Raw genomic sequence first — 16535 nt, 5'->3', positions numbered from 1 at the left:
GAAATCAGGACCCGACCGGGACCTTTTTGTTAGGTCTGGGCCGCGCCGCGGGGCCGGTTGCCCGGTTCACCCGGCCCTGGATCCGCCCCTGTGAATCAGGGGGAAGAGATGGAGGGGACATGAATCTGGGGGCAGATGAAGGGTGTATATGAAACTGGGGGAGAGATAGAGGGGGGACATATAATTTACGGGTGACTGTAGGAGGATTATACTGTGTGCGGGAACATGAAAAATTAACGAGTGGGCGGAGTCAACACAAAAGTGGGCTGGGCGCGCCACACATTTTGTCCCTCTTTCGGTTCTTCAAAAGTTGGGAGGTATGGGGATGACATCATAATGTGGGGGCATATAATATTAGGGTGACTGTAGGGGGCATTATACAGTGTGGGGGCACAAAGAGAAATGGGTGGAGTCAATGTAGACGTGGGTGTGTCTAAATTTGCCACGGCATGCAACGTGCACTGCATATACTGTCCCTCTTTCTGTTCTTTGAAAGTTGGGAGGTATGATTATACCGAAATCAGTATACAAATATATGTGTGTGTTGCTATATAGTATAAGTATATAAATGTGTATTGCAACATAGTGTGTATACATCTATATATATATATATATATATATATATATATATATATATATATATGTAGCTAGGCTCTTTCCATATGTGTATATATATACAGTCCTATGAAAAAGTTTGGGCACCCCTATTAATCTTAATCATTTTTAGTTCTAAATATTTTGGTGTTTGCATTTCAGTTTGATATATCTAATAACTGATGGACACAGTAATATTTCAGGATTGAAATGAGGTTTATTGTACTAACAGAAAATGCGCAATATGCATTAAACCAAAATTTGACCGCTGCAAAAGTATGGGCACCCTTATCATTTTATTGATTTGAATACTCCTAACTACTTTTTACTGACTTACTGAAGCACAAAATTGGTTTTGTAACCTCAGTGAGCTTTGAACTTCATAGCCAGGTGTATCCAATCATGAGAAAAGGTATTTAAGGTGGCCAATTGCAAGTTGTTCTCCTATTTGAATCTCCTCTGAAGAGTGGCATCATGGGCTACTCAAAACAACTCTCAAATGATCTGAAAACAAAGATTGTTCAACATAGTTGTTCAGGGGAAGGATACAAAAAGTTGTCTCAGAGATTTAACCTGTCAGTTTCCACTGTGAGGAACATAGTAAGGAGATGGAAGAGCACAGGGACAGTTCTTGTTAAGCCCAGAAGTGGCAGGCCAAGAAAAATATCAGAAAGGCAGAGAAGAAGAATGGTGAGAACAGTCAAGGACAATCCACAGACCACCTCCAAAGAGCTGCAGCATCATCTTGCTGCAGATGGTGTCACTGTGCATCGGTCAACTATACAGCGCACTTTGCACAAGGAGAAGCTGTATGGGAGAGTGATGAGAAAGAAGCCGTTTCTGCACGTACGCCACAAATAGAGTTGCCTGAGGTATGAAAAAGCACATTTGGACAAGCCAGCTTCATTTTGGAAACAAAAATTGAGTTGTTTGGTTATAAAAAAAGGCGTTATGCATGGCGTCCAAAAAGAAACAGCATTCCAAGAAAAACACATGCTACCCACTGTAAAATTTGGTGGAGGTTCCATCATGCTTTGGGGCTGTGTGGCCAATGCCGGCACCGGGAATCTTGTTAAAGTTGAGGGTCGCATGGATTCCACTCAGTATCAGCAGATTCTTGAGAATAATGTTCAAGAATCAGTGACGAAGTTGAAGTTACGCCGGGGATGGAGATTTCAGCAAGACAATGATCCAAAACACCGCTCCAAATCAACTCAGGCATTCATGCAGAGGAACAATTACAATGTTCTGGAATGGCCATCCCAGTCCCCAGACCTGAATATCATTGAACATCTGTGGGATGATTTGAAGCGGGCTGTCCATGCTCGGCGACCATCAAACTTAACTGAACTTGAATTGTTTGTCCAAAATACCTTTATCCAGGATCCAGGAACTGATTAAAAGCTACAGGAAGCGACTAGAGGCTGTTATCTTTGCAAAAGGAGGATCTACTAAATATTAATGTCACTTTTCTGTTGAGTTGCCCATACTTTTGCACCGGTCAAATTTTGGTTTAATGCATATTGCGCATTTTCTGTTAGTACAATAAACCTCATTTCAATCCTGAAATATTACTGTGTCCATTAGTTATTAGATATATCAAACTGAAATGGCTGTTGCAAATACCAAAATATTTAGAACTAAAAATTATTAAGATTAATAGGGGTGCCCAAACTTTTTCATAGGACTGTATATATATATATATATATATATATATATATACGCACCCACATAGCTATATATACACATGTAGCTAGACTCCCTCCTCATATACACAGTATATTCTATCTCTGCACACTCATGCACACGCACACACGTGTAGGCTCCTCTGCACACATCACAGCTGTCATACACCACAGCCTTCCCCCTGATCGCTGACTCGGCGGCGCTGGTAGATATCACATATCAGCTATAGGAGGTTTATTATTAGGAGCTGATATCACACTGCACCAAAAGATTCATCTGGCAAGGGCAGCTATAATAAGATTGTTCTTTGCCCCCCTTCCTTCAAAGGACCCCTGGACATATGCCAATTACTACGCTTATTATGTATGTGGTCAGGGGTCTCCTATGACTATGGCACCGGTGTGGCTCCTGCATTCATGGCGCTTTGTGAAGGGGTTAACATATCACTCTTGAAAACCCAAATTTGTTTTAGCTGTGGCTGCCACTAGATAGGGTCCTACTGCTTACAGATTTAGGCTTCAGGCACATGGCCGAGTGTGCAAGTCGAGTTGGGGGAGCAATGTTATAACAGAATGCACTCAGATGACATACAAATGCTTTCTGCTCCCCTTCCGTTCTCATGTCGCAGAGCAAGATAGGAGCCTTGGATGGCAGACTCACTCATGTTCATGGGGCCTAGGCGATGTTCACACTACCGTTGGATATCCGTTCTGATAGGGCCTGAGTTTACTAGCAGCTGTATACCTAATATGCAGTGAGCTCCCCCTAGTGGTGGCCGCAGATAGACAGATTTATCAGCAGTACCAAGCTCCACTCTAGAGTCATGTCCTCCAGCCACACACTGAGGATACTGGCTCGGGTGGAGCTCGCATTTCTACAGTAACATATGGTGGTAGACGTCTGGTCTTGCCTCGGATGACTAATCGTAGTATCAAAGTGAATTTACCTGCTTCATGAGTCCTGAGATTCCCAGGAATAAAGTGATCCAAGCATTGCAGATTTTGTGACCATTTGCAAAAAATTTCACCACCTTCAGTAAATTTGCACATTTCTTCTGAACTCCTGTCACTCCTCCCCGATCTCCTGAGACATACTTGTTACTTCTAAGAATTAATTTTAGGAAGACTTGGTTGTCTCTGCAATCCCTGTCCACAAGTACATTTCACACCCTCGTGTCGGCCTTAGAGCCCCCATTAACCCTTTCCTGCACCACAACGGATCTCAGCACATGGAGCCTGGTCATTCACGGTATTGATGGACTATCCTTAGGTTAGGACCTCAATATCAGGTTGTGGGGGTCCAAATTAAGGCAGGGTTAATTGATATGGTGGTCTAATGGGGTTTAGGGGTTATACACTTGTGGTATAGGTTGATTTGGAGATGAATATCCCTGGTGGTCTAGGGTGGTTTTAGGGAATAATATCCCTAGGGGTCTGATGGTTAATATCCCTGATGATGTAAGGTGGTTTATAGGTTAATATCCCTTGTGGTATAGGGTTTAATGTTCCTGGTGGTATAGGTTAGTTTAGGGGTTTATACCCCTGGGGATCTAGGGTGGCTAGTGGCTATTATCCCTGGTGGTCTATGTTGGTTTATAGGTTATTATTCCTGGTAATCTAGGGTCATTTAGGGTTTAATATTCTCCAGTGATCTAGGGTGGTTTAAGGCTTAAAATCCCTGGTGGTCCTAGGTTTAGGGGTAATATTCCTAGTGGTATAGGATTTAATGTTCCTGGTGGTATAGGATAGTTTAGGGGTTAATATCCCTGGTGGGCTAGGGTGGTTTAGGAGTTATTATCCCTGGTGGTCTGGGGTCATTTAGGGTTTAATATCGGGTGGCTTAGAGTTTAATAATCCTAGTAGGCTAGGGGTTAATATCCCTGGTGGTATAGTGTTTATTATCCACTGTGATCTAGCATGGTTTAAGGTTTACTATACCTAATGTTATAGGTTGGTTGAAGGTTATTATCTCCAGCGATCTAGGGTGGTTTAGGTTTAATATCCCTGGTGGTCTAGGGTGGTTTGCAGGTTATTTTCTCCGGTGATCTAGGGTGGTTTAGGTGTTATTAACCCTGTGGCTTAGGTTTAATACCCCTGATGTTCTAGGGGGGTTTAGGCGTTATTAACCCTGTGATCTAGGTTGGCTTAGGTTTAATACCCCTGGTGTTCTAGGGTGGTTTACAGGTTTAATTTCTCCGGTGATCTAGTGGGGTTTAGGCGTTATTAACCCTGAGGTTTAGGTTTAATACCCCTGGTGTTCTAGGGTGGTTTACGGGTTATTTTCTCCGGTGATCTAGGGGGGTTTAGGCGTTATTAACCCTGTGATCTAGGTTGGCTTAGGTTTAATACCCCTGGTGTTCTAGGGCAGCTTAGGCGTTATTAACCCTGAGGTTTAGGTTTAATACCCCTGGTGTTCCCTGCGATCTAGGTTGGCTTAGGTTTAATAACCCTGGTGTTCTAGGGTGGTTTACAGGTTATTTTCTCTGGTGATCTAGGGGGGGTTTAGGCGTTATTAACCCTGTGGCTTAGGTTTAATACCCCTGGTGTTCTAGGGTGGTTTGCAGGTTATTTTCTCTGGTGATCTAGGGTGGTTTAGGCGTTATTAACCCTGCGGCTTAGGTTTAATACCCCTGGTGTTCTAGGGTGGTTTGCAGGTTATTTTCTCTGGTGATCTAGGGTGGTTTAGGCGTTATTAACCCTGCGGCTTAGGTTTAATACCCCTGGTGTTCTAGGGTGGTTTAGGGGTTATTAACCCTGTGATCTAGGTTGGCTTAGGTTTAATACCCCTGGTGTTTTAGGGTGGTTTAGGCGTTATTAGCCGTGAGGTTTAGGTTTAATACCCCTGGTGTTCTAGGGTGGTTTACAGGTTATTTTCTCTGGTGATCTAGGGTGGCTTAGGCATTATTAACCCTGTGGCTTAGGTTTAATACCCTTGATGTTCTAGGGTGGTTTAGGGGTTATTAACCCTGTGATCTAGGTTGGCTTAGGTTTAATACCCCTGGTGTTCTAGGGTGGTTTACAGGTTTAATTTCTCCGGTGATCTAGTGGGGTTTAGGCGTTATTAACCCTGAGGTTTAGGTTTAATACCCCTGGTGTTCTAGGGTGGTTTACGGGTTTAATTTCTCTGGTGATCTAGTGGGGTTTAGGCGTTATTAACCCTGAGGTTTAGGTTTAATACCCCTGGTGTTCTAGGGTGGTTTACGGGTTATTTTCTCCGGTGATCTAGGGGGGTTTAGGCGTTATTAACCCTGTGATCTAGGTTGGCTTAGGTTTAATACCCCTGGTGTTCTAGGGCAGCTTAGGCGTTATTAACCATGAGGTTTAGGTTTAATACCCCTGGTGTTCCCTGCGATCTAGGTTGGCTTAGGTTTAATACCCCTTGTGTTCTAGGGTGGTTTACAGGTTATTTTCTCTGGTGATCTAGGGGGGTTTAGGCGTTATTAACCCTGTGGCTTAGGTTTAATACCCCTGGTGTTCTAGGGTGGTTTGCAGGTTATTTTCTCTGGTGATCTAGGGTGGTTTAGGCGTTATTAACCCTGCGGCTTAGGTTTAATACCCCTGGTGTTCTAGGGTGGTTTAGGGGTTATTAACCCTGTGATCTAGGTTGGCTTAGGTTTAATACCCCTGGTGTTCTAGGGTGGTTTACAGGTTTAATTTCTCCGGTGATCTAGTGGGGTTTAGGCGTTATTAACCCTGAGGTTTAGGTTTAATACCCCTGGTGTTCTAGGGTGGTTTACAGGTTATTTTCTCTGGTGATCTAGGGTGGCTTAGGCATTATTAACCCTGCGGCTTAGGTTTAATACCCCTGGTGTTCTAGGGTGGTTTAGGCGTTATTAGCCATGAGGCTTAGGTTTAATACCCCTGGTGTTCTAGGGTGGTTTACAGGTTGGGTGGGTTAGGGGTTAATATTCCTGGTTGTCTACACTGGTAAATACCCGCCATGTAGTGAGTCAGCAGTGTCAGTGTGGTCAGTCTCTCTGCAGCAGTCCACGCCCTCCACCCCTGCTGTACCAGTCATAGGGATAGCCCCTATAATCGGGCTGATCACTTAGGATCTGCACCCCACCGGTGACCACCAGTGATAGGCCATGGACGACCCCACAGATCATACACCCAACCCCCCGGGGGAAAGGACTGGCAGGAGGAACTAGTGGAGGGACACAGTATTTTTGCATGGGTAAAACTTGACCCGTCCTGATCAGAATTACAGCAACAGCCCAACAAACCACGAAAAAGTATTCGCCATTGCCGTTGCCAAGTCCGCCTCGTCCTGACCTCTGATCTGGCAGAACGTCTCGTGCTCATTGGAAAGAATCGCGCCCTCGGCCTGTGAGATTTTTAACCCTTCGTTCCCCGCCTCCGAGGCATTTCATAGATTTACGACTTCAATAAAAAAAAAATAAAAAAAAGGTGAAAAAGTTTTACGTGATATTGCATAACTGCACGGTGAGTCACCGAGGGCCGCAGGCCAAACAGATAGTTCTGGCGGTCAGGAGCAGGGAAGTTTTACGGGAAATGTGACAGAATGCGAGCATGTGATTTTTTTGGTGTTAACCCTTTTCGCTTCTGTAAGCGATGAAGCTTGAGAACGTGAGACAAACCGCAGCACTGGTGAATTCATTGTGCACCGCACTCCCACCCCCACCGACCACGTAGTACCATCACCGAAAATTAACTTCGCTATAGGGGCGTCCGATGGACGTGATTGTTACCAAATGGATTGGGGTATCTGAAAGTGGCGACGCGTTTCATTGTCGGGCCCCTACTAGTGGTGTAACTGGCCCTTAGATGACTATTGTCAATGATCTGTACATGGAGGAATGCAGGGAAGGCGCAGGTCATGTCCTCCCGGCCCCAATCCCCTATACGGCGGCGTCATTGCGAGACAAAAACAACCCGAAAACGACAGGAAAGGGATTATTTCAACTCTCCATCGGGATGGGCTGTCTATGGGTTGGGCTACAATGTATAGTATGCCCAGGCAGATGGTGCCCCGAAAGGGTTAAAGACGTTTTGGTGCTCAGGGATTTGGTCTCATGGGCCACCGTACTTACAATGGGTTGGTTGGTGATTCATGCGGCCTTGACCGCTGGGACCCTAAGTGGTCAAAATAAGATAGGGGGCGCTGTGATCAGGGAGGGGCTGTGCTTTAATACTAGGCAGTACGGAATAAAGTGGTAACATGTCTGGTAATAGTTAAAGCCCCATCCCCCCCACCCCGCCATTACAGCTCCATTAAGTTCAGGGGCCCCTTTAATAATGTGATTGTGGGGGCCCAAGGGTCAATTCACACATCTGCCATCCACCCTTTTAAGAGGATCTGTCACCTCTCCTGACGTGTACACGTATTCCCTTCCCTGTAAAATAACGTATTTTAATGTTGTATTGTAATGTTCCTCCGTTATTCCTCCTGGAAATGTATGACTAAATGACTCCTGATAATTTCCCTGTACACCAAGGTGTTCTTCTTCAGTCTGATACTGGCAGCACTGCTTGGGCAGTGTAAGACTATGCTTGGGTATACTCCGATTGTAAATTTTATTTTTAAATGTCCAATAGGAGCAACAGAGGAACGTCACAATATAGAGATTTAAGATGTCCTAGAATTGTTAATTCTATAGTTTACTAAAATTCACACGTGAGGCATGGTGACTTGACTGCGTAGATCTGTCTTGTGATTTTCCTCTGTTATGCCTCCTGAAAATGTATGAATAAGATTATTAAGTGGTACTCTTTACCCAGTTTGTCTAAGGTCTGTCACTACACTTGGTAGCACTGTCAACACTCATGGGACAATGTTAGAGACTACTGAGACACACACCCAGTTGTCAATTTATTCTTAGATTTCCAGGAAGAGTAACTGAGGGACAATACGAAACAGAGATCTAAGAAAATATGTTCCTGAAACGTTATTTCATAGTGAATGCAATTGTTTACTAGAACAACAGGAGAGGTGATGTGTCTGTAGAACTCTGTATTGTACTGTTCCTCTGCTATTCCTCCTGGAAATGTATTGATAAAATGTCTATTTCTTCCGGTGTCTATATAACTGTATTGTACTGTTCCTCTGCTATTCCTCCTGGAAGTGTATTGATAAAATGACTATTTCTTCCGGTGTCTATATCACTCTTTATTGTATTGTTCCTCTGCTATTCCTCCTGGAAATGTATTGATAAAATGACTATTTGTTCCTGTGTATGTATAATTGTATATTGTGCTGTTCCTCTGCTATTCCTACTGGAAATTTATTGATAAAATGACTACTTCTTCCGGTGACTGTATCACTCTGTATTGTACCGTTCCTCTGCTATTCCTCCTGGAAATGTATGAATAAAATTACTATTTGTTCCGGTGTCTGTATCACTCTGTATTGTGCTGTTGCTCTGCTATTCCTCCTGGAAATGTATGAATAAAATGACTATTTGTCCCGGTGTCTGTATAACTCTGTATTGTGCTGTTCCTCTGCTATTCCTCCTGGAAATGTATTGATAAAATGACTATTTCTTCCGGTGACTGAATCACTCTGTATTGTGCTGTTGCTCTGCTATTCCTCCTGGAAATGTATTGATAAAATGACTATTTGTTCCGGTGTCTGTATAACTCTGTATTGTGCTGTTCCTCTGCTATTCCTCCTGGAAATGTATGAATAAAATGACTATTTGTTCCGGTGTCTGTATCACTCTGTATTGTGCTGTTCCTCAGCTATTCCTCCTGGAAATGTATTGATAAAATGACTATTTTTTTCTGTGTCTGTATAACTCTGTATTGTACTGTTCCTCTGTTATTCCTCCTGGAAATGTATGAATAAAATGACTACGGTATTTGTTCCTGTGTCTGTATAACTCTGTATTGTACTGTTCCTCTGTTATTCCTCCTGGAAATGTATGAATAAAATGACTATTTGTTCCGGTGTCTGTATAATTCTATATTGTGCTGTTCCTCTGCTATTCCTCCTGGAAATGTATTGACAAAATGACTATTTGTTCCTTTGCTGACACCTATAGGGGCTGTTTAACCCTTTGGTTTTGCAGCTGTTTTTGCCAGGAAGGGGGAAGGAGTGTCACAGCCACATTTACCCTCTGTATATACAGTATTACACAACCATAGACAATAAAATCCGGGGTTGTAAAAAAGTCCCCCCGCTCTGACCCCTACGACTGCCCCTTTATTCACCTTTGCTACTATTTTATTGCTCCAATTAAAAAAAAAACGATCAACTCTGCAGAAAGTCCGGATTAAAAAAATCTCCAACCAATCCTAGGCAGACTACCAATAGCTCCTGCGTAGTCGGATCCTGCAATCACCCCGCCTCCATTTCTTTCTACCATATATTTGGGAGATTTGTGAAAAACAACAGGGGAAAAGCAGAACGAACCATGGAGACACATAGGCGCATAGGCCTGCATGGGACCTGTATACACAAAACGATGTCATAGGACTGTAGGCAAAGCTGCTTCTAAAGACGCCATGATGTCGTGGCCAAGGAGGATACAGCCGGTAATGTGACGTGGTCATGAGACGCTCGCACTAGCAGGAGTATAGGGGGCGCTAGAGAGGATACAGCAAGCAAACTAGAAACCGGTATGTCATTGTCAGAGGTGAATATTTGCTATGTGGCAGGGGAAGGGTTAAGACTTTACGATCCCTCCGGTAATCCTTCACCTATAGGATCTGTAGGCGACGATTTCAAGAACTTTTTATGGACAATTTTTATAGTAAGTTGTGAATGAAGACACTTATCCTGGCGCCACCTATAGGTCGCTTTACCTGAAGTCGTCCTCTTGTGTCATTATCCGACCTCAGCCAATCAGCACTGCGGCCTCTTCCTTGTACTGATGACATCATGTCCATCAGTCACATGGTACAGCTGCAATACCAAGCACAGCCACTATACAATACCATCTTGTCTGAGCTTCTCTTCTATTAACAGCATTTAGTGATGTGCTTTACAGCAGTCTCATGGCCATAGGCAGCAATAGTCTGGAGCCATCTCATTGAGATCTATGGGGGAGGAGTAAACTGTGACATCATCTGTGGATGTAATGATGTAATGATGGCTGGTTTTGTTATATAGAGAGACGTTAACGTCTATTGTAATGCTATTGGTGATGTGACTGCTGCTAAGAAAACCTCTACAGAATTGGCAAGTGTCCGTCTATTATTAGGCTTAGTGGCCAGAGTGAAAATTTTAGGACAGTACTTTACATTGATAGATAGATAAATACTAACATAGAAAATTAAAAATAGAATCATCAAAAATTCTTAAAAAATATGTTTCCCATATAAACTTGGTTTACAAAATTGTTAATTTTCAGGTGACACGTCCACGATAACTTGATTGTATTTGGTGTCGCCGATCCGCCATGTTCACCGTGACACAGAACGTAAGGTATTACATGGCAGCCCCCGGGACAACATGAAAGCGGCCGCCTCTCCCGTCTCCAGCCTGAGAAGCGTCTGCTGAGTGAATCCCACATGAGACGTGATCCTGGCGTGTATATTCTTGCACATGCTTGTGGTTGTAGCAGTGACGTGTGCGGGACTCGCTCGGGTACACACGGGAAGCCGAGATCAGGTTATGGCTTGTAAGGATTAGGAAAAATGACATCATAAGTGGATGGAAGGAAAGTCGCCGCCGTGACAGCACTTGACATGACGGAACATCCGTGTCCCGAGCGTGACCACATAGCGGCAGGGTCAGAGGTGAATTGTGACGCTCACGGGTGGACTTTTGGGTCCCCTCAGGACACCCCTGGGCCTGAGCTAGTAAGAGTATTCCGGGTAGTATCCCCAGTGATTTACAGTATTGGAAGGGTTAATATTGAACGTTTCTGATGGTCTAGACTAGAATAATAAAATTGAAACTTGACTTTTTAGCTATAGATCCCGTGGCTCCCCTATCTATAGCAACAGCTCTATATGATAAAATGCCGTCTGCGGCCACCACTAGGGGGAGCTCCATGATTTTGATCACTCCTGTACGAGGACACATCACTCCTGTACGAGGACACATCACTCCAGTATGGGGGCACATCAGCGCTGCACCTCCCATGAGGCAACCTGAAGCGACCGCTTCAGGCGGCGCTATGCCAGGGCCTCGGGAGGGCAGCATTTTTGCTGACCTAAGCCAGTCCAGGACAAGCTGTCCTGGACTGGCTTAGCGTCACCGTGTCAGCAGCCCGACACGGGAAGCGAGCGGTGTATTGGGGCAGCCCTGCTGGACGCAGCGCTGCTCCAGCGGCCGCCCCTCATACTTCGGCAGAGAGCAGGTCCTCTCTCTGCCTGCGAACGCCGCCCGCTCCGCTCGGCCACGCCCCCTTTCTGATCAACCCCACCCCCTTTCGCTCGACCCCACCCCTTTCTTGCGGGGAGGGAGGCTTTCTGATGCCGCTTCAGGCGGTAAAAAGCCCAGGTTCACCCCTGGGGCACATCACTCCAGTACGAGGGCACATCACTCCAGTACGGAGGCACATCACTCCAGTATGGGGCATATCACTCCAGTACGGAGGCACATCACTCCAGTATAGGGCACATCACTCCAGTACGGGGGCACATCACTCCAGTATGGGGCATATCACTCCAGTATGGGGCATATCACTCCAGTATGGGGGCACATCACTCCAGTACGGGGGCACATCACTCCAGTATGGGACACATCACTCCAGTATGGGACACATCACTCCAGTATGGGGCACATCACTCCAGTACAGGGGCACATCACTCCAGTATGGGGGCACATCACTCCAGTACGGAGGCACATCACTCCAGTACGGGGGCACATCACTCCAGTACGGGGGCTACATCACTCCAGTACGGGGGCACATCACTCCAGTACGGGGACACATCACTCCAGTACAGAGGCACATCACTCCAGTACGGGGGCACATCACTCCAGTATGGGGCATATCACTCCAGTATGGGGCATATCACTCCAGTATGGGGCACATCACTCCAGTATGGGACACATCACTCCAGTATGGGACACATCACTCCAGTATGGGGCACATCACTCCAGTACAGGGGCACATCACTCCAGTATGGGGGCACATCACTCCAGTACGGAGGCACATCACTCCAGTACGGGGGCACATCACTCCAGTACGGGGGCTACATCACTCCAGTACGGGGGCACATCACTCCAGTACGGGGACACATCACTCCAGTACAGAGGCACATCACTCCAGTACGGGGGCACATCACTCCAGTATGGGGCATATCACTCCAGTATGGGGCATATCACTCCAGTATGGGGCACATCACTCCAGTACGGGGGCACATCACTCCAGTATGGGGCATATCACTCCTGTATGGGGACACATCACTCCAGTACAGGGGCACATCACTCCAGTACGGGGGCACATCACTCCAGTACGGGGGCACATAACTCCAGTATGGGGGCACATCACTCCTGTATGGGGGCACATCACTCCAGTATGGGGGCATATCACTCTAGCACGGGGCACATCACTCCAGTATGGGGCATATCACTCCAGTACGGGGGCACATCACTCCAGTATGGGGCACATCACTCCAGTATGGAGGCACATCACTCCAGTATGGGGCACATCACTCCAGTAAGGGGCACATTACTCCTGTATGAGGGCACATCACTCCAGTATGGGGGCACATCACTCCAGTATGGGGCACATCACTCCAGTATGGGGCACATCACTCCAGTATGGGGCACATCACTCCAGTATGGGACACATCACTCCAGTAAAGGGGACACATCACTCCAGTACGGGGGCACATCACTCCAGTACGGGGGAACATCACTCCAGTATGGAGGCACATCACTCCAGTACGGGGGCACATCACTCCAGTATAGGGCACATCACTCCAGTAGGGGGGAACATCACTCCAGTATGGGGCATATCACTCCAGTATGGAGGCACATCACTCCAGTACAGGGGCACATCACTCCAGTATGGGGCATATCACTCCAGTATGGTTCATATCACTCCAGTATGGGGGCACATCACTCCAGTACGGGGGCACATCACTCCAGTACGGGGGCACATCACTCCAGTATGGGGGCACATCACTCCAGTATGGGGGCACATCACTCCAGTACGGGGGCACATCACTCCAGTACGGGGGCACATCACTCCAGTATGGGGGCACATCACTCCTGTATGGGGGCACATCACTCCAGTATGGGGGCATATCACTCTAGCACGGGGCACATCACTCCAGTATGGGGCATATCACTCCAGTATGGGGCATATCACTCCAGTATGGGGCATATCACTCCAGTACGGGGGCACATCACTCCAGTACGGGGGCACATCACTGCAGTATGGGTCACATCACTCCAGTACAGGGGCACATCACTCCAGTACGGGGGCACATTACTCCTGTAGGAGGGCACATCACTCCAGTATGGGACACATCACTCCAGTATGGGACACATCACTCCAGTATGGGGCACATCACTCCAGTACGGGGGCACATTACTCCTGTAGGAGGGCACATCACTCCAGTACGGGTCTTCCATGTACCCCAGTCCAGGTGTTGGAGTTCAGCTCATTACTGGGCTATAATGCTGTGCAGTTCAAGGGGCCATACGTGAGACAAACTCTGAGATATTGGTGGCTGCTGGTTTGGTGAGTGGTCCTGTATGGCGGTAGTATACTATTTGTATAATTAGGGAGGTTTATGTAAGTCTAGATTCACATCATCCACTCCATGTGTGCAGGATTTCTCAGTCTGAGCACTATGATGGGAGAGGGGCACTTAGTATTATAGATACCTACTATGCTGCCAGAAGCCCCTGTGGTGGGGTGATAACCCTGGAGGACTCTGAGGTTGTCACTGAAGCAAACCCTGAGGCTCAAAAGCCAAGTTACAGCCTACAGTTTATTATAGCTTTCTAATGATAGTCAGTGGAAACCATCAGTACAGTGTATACAGAGTTGACCTTATAATGTAAGGAATCAGAGAAAGTTCTGTGGAGATAACAAACCAGTAGGAGAAATAAGAGTTTAGCTCTGAAGCCAGAAGAATTGTGAATGAAGCTCTGAATATAATACACCTGTAGAGCAGAACAGAAGGAATGTATGAGCACAGTGACTGTACCAGCAGAATAGTGAGCGCAGCTCTGGAGTATAATACAGGATATAACTCAGGATCAGTACAGGATAAGTAATGTAATGTATGTACACAGTGACTGTACCTGCAGAATAGTGAGTGCAGCTCTGGAGTATAATACAGGATGTAACTCAGGATCAGTACAGGATAATAATGTAATGTATGTACACAGTGACTGTACCAGCAGAATAGTGAGTGCAGCTCTGGAGTATAATACAGGATGTAACTCAGGATCAGTACAGGATAAGTAATGTAATGTATGTACACAGTGACTGCACCAGCAGAATAGTGAGCGCAGCTCTGGAGTATAATACAGGATATAACTCAGGATCAGAACAGGATAAGTAATGTAATGTATGTACACAGTGACTGTACCTGCAGAATAGTGAGCGCAGCTCTGGAGTATAATACAGGATATAACTCAGGATCAGAACAGGATAAGTAATATAATGTATGTACACAGTGACTGTACCAGCAGAATAGTGAGCGCAGCTCTGGAGTATAATACAGGATATAACTCAGGATCAGAACAGGATAAGTAATGTAATGTATGTACACAGTGACTGTACCTGCAGAATAGTGAGCGCAGCTCTGGAGTATAATACAGGATGTAACTCAGGATCAGTACAGGATAAGTAATGTATGTACACAGTGACTGCACCAGCAGAATAGTGAGTGCAGCTCTGGAGTATAATGCAGGATAAGTAATTCATGTACACACAGTGGGGCAGATTTATTTTGCCTTCTATCCCAGTTTTCTGTAGTACAAGGTATATAAAGGCCCCGGTCGTGAGCTGTGTGATTCCTGACTCGAGTTGCACCCACGGCCAGCTCTGAGGCTATAAAGACTGGTGTGAGTTATATCAGTCTTCATAAATTTGCCCCAATAACTCCACTTTACATCCCCCCCCCCATATGTAAAACACACATTAGCCTTGTTTTGGACTTTCAGGGGGGGGGGGGGGTAATAACCTCAGACAGATGGCGGCTACAGAACATGCCGGGATTATAAAGGAGAACACCAGGGAGACAATAACGCACGTCCTTCGCTTGCCCTGTGTGAATACAGTCTGGGATCCCCTATTGTATTCCATGTAACATCTGGCTGTGCTGGGATTTCACATGTAAAGGAACGCACCAGAAAAACGGGCCGTGAATATGAATACAGTCATTGTAGGGGCGGGGTGCGGTGTCGTCCTAGTCTGGCTGTGAAAGGGTCAAGTGGGAGAGTCAGCAGGGAGCCTGCGTCATGTGAATTACAGGCCCATGCTAACTAATGCAAATGGAGGGATTTCTCTGGGGGGGGGGGGGGGGTATCATCAAGGCAGTATCATTACAAAAAGAGTGGCTGGGGGTGTGTATTAACCCCTCAGCTGCCAGGTTGGAAACTCCTTAGCTGATCGGTAATGGTTCTGTTACAATCTCCGTCAAAATGTGCACCCCCCCCAATGCTGGGATCCATTCCCAATTTTTTGCAAATAGACTACAAACCCTAAAAACAGGTCAATGGCCCTTGTAAGACCCAGTGTATTGTATCGTATACAGCACCCCCTACCATGGGTGGGGCCTGTTATGCGGTCATGGCTGAGGGTTTGTTACAATTGCATCCAGTCTCAATACGCCAGACTGTTTGGGCTTAGTCACCGACAACCTATGACCTTTCATTGGGTTATGAATCAAAAGTAGGTCAGAATTCGACACCCGGGACCTAGATCTGCCTCAGAGGCCTAGTGACATCAGGCTCATCACTGGACCTGTGAGCAGCTCAGTCCCATTCAAGTGAAGGGGCTGAGCTGCAATACCAAGGGCAGCCTGTGTATGAAGTATGGCGCTGTAAAAAGGTTCAGGTGTGTGCTGCGGTCTATTGCGTTCTGCGATCTTCAATTAATGGTCTAGCCTTGGAATCAGTCCTCAATCTATTAACCTGGAAACCCCTATAAGTTGGCTTGCGGGACAATCTGCGCCTTGTGAACAGCAGCCTGGTCACCTTGGCAAACAGAAAACGCGTTCATACCCATTTCAGTGCGTTTTCTGTGGATTTTCGTATCGCTATCAGTCCTGGTGAAATGGGCGACGACCTGTTACGAATCGGTCACACGATCGTTTTCTAGCCCCTATGACGGAGCAGAAAACGTAAATGGCGAAGCAGTTGTGAAACTTCGCTCG

The sequence above is a fragment of the Leptodactylus fuscus genome, chromosome 1 (genome assembly GCF_031893055.1).
Source record: "Leptodactylus fuscus isolate aLepFus1 chromosome 1, aLepFus1.hap2, whole genome shotgun sequence".
NCBI classification, from domain to species: Eukaryota; Metazoa; Chordata; class Amphibia; order Anura; family Leptodactylidae; genus Leptodactylus; species Leptodactylus fuscus.
The sequence above is the reverse complement of the archived record's forward strand: the minus strand, read 5'-3'. Positions refer to the sequence as shown.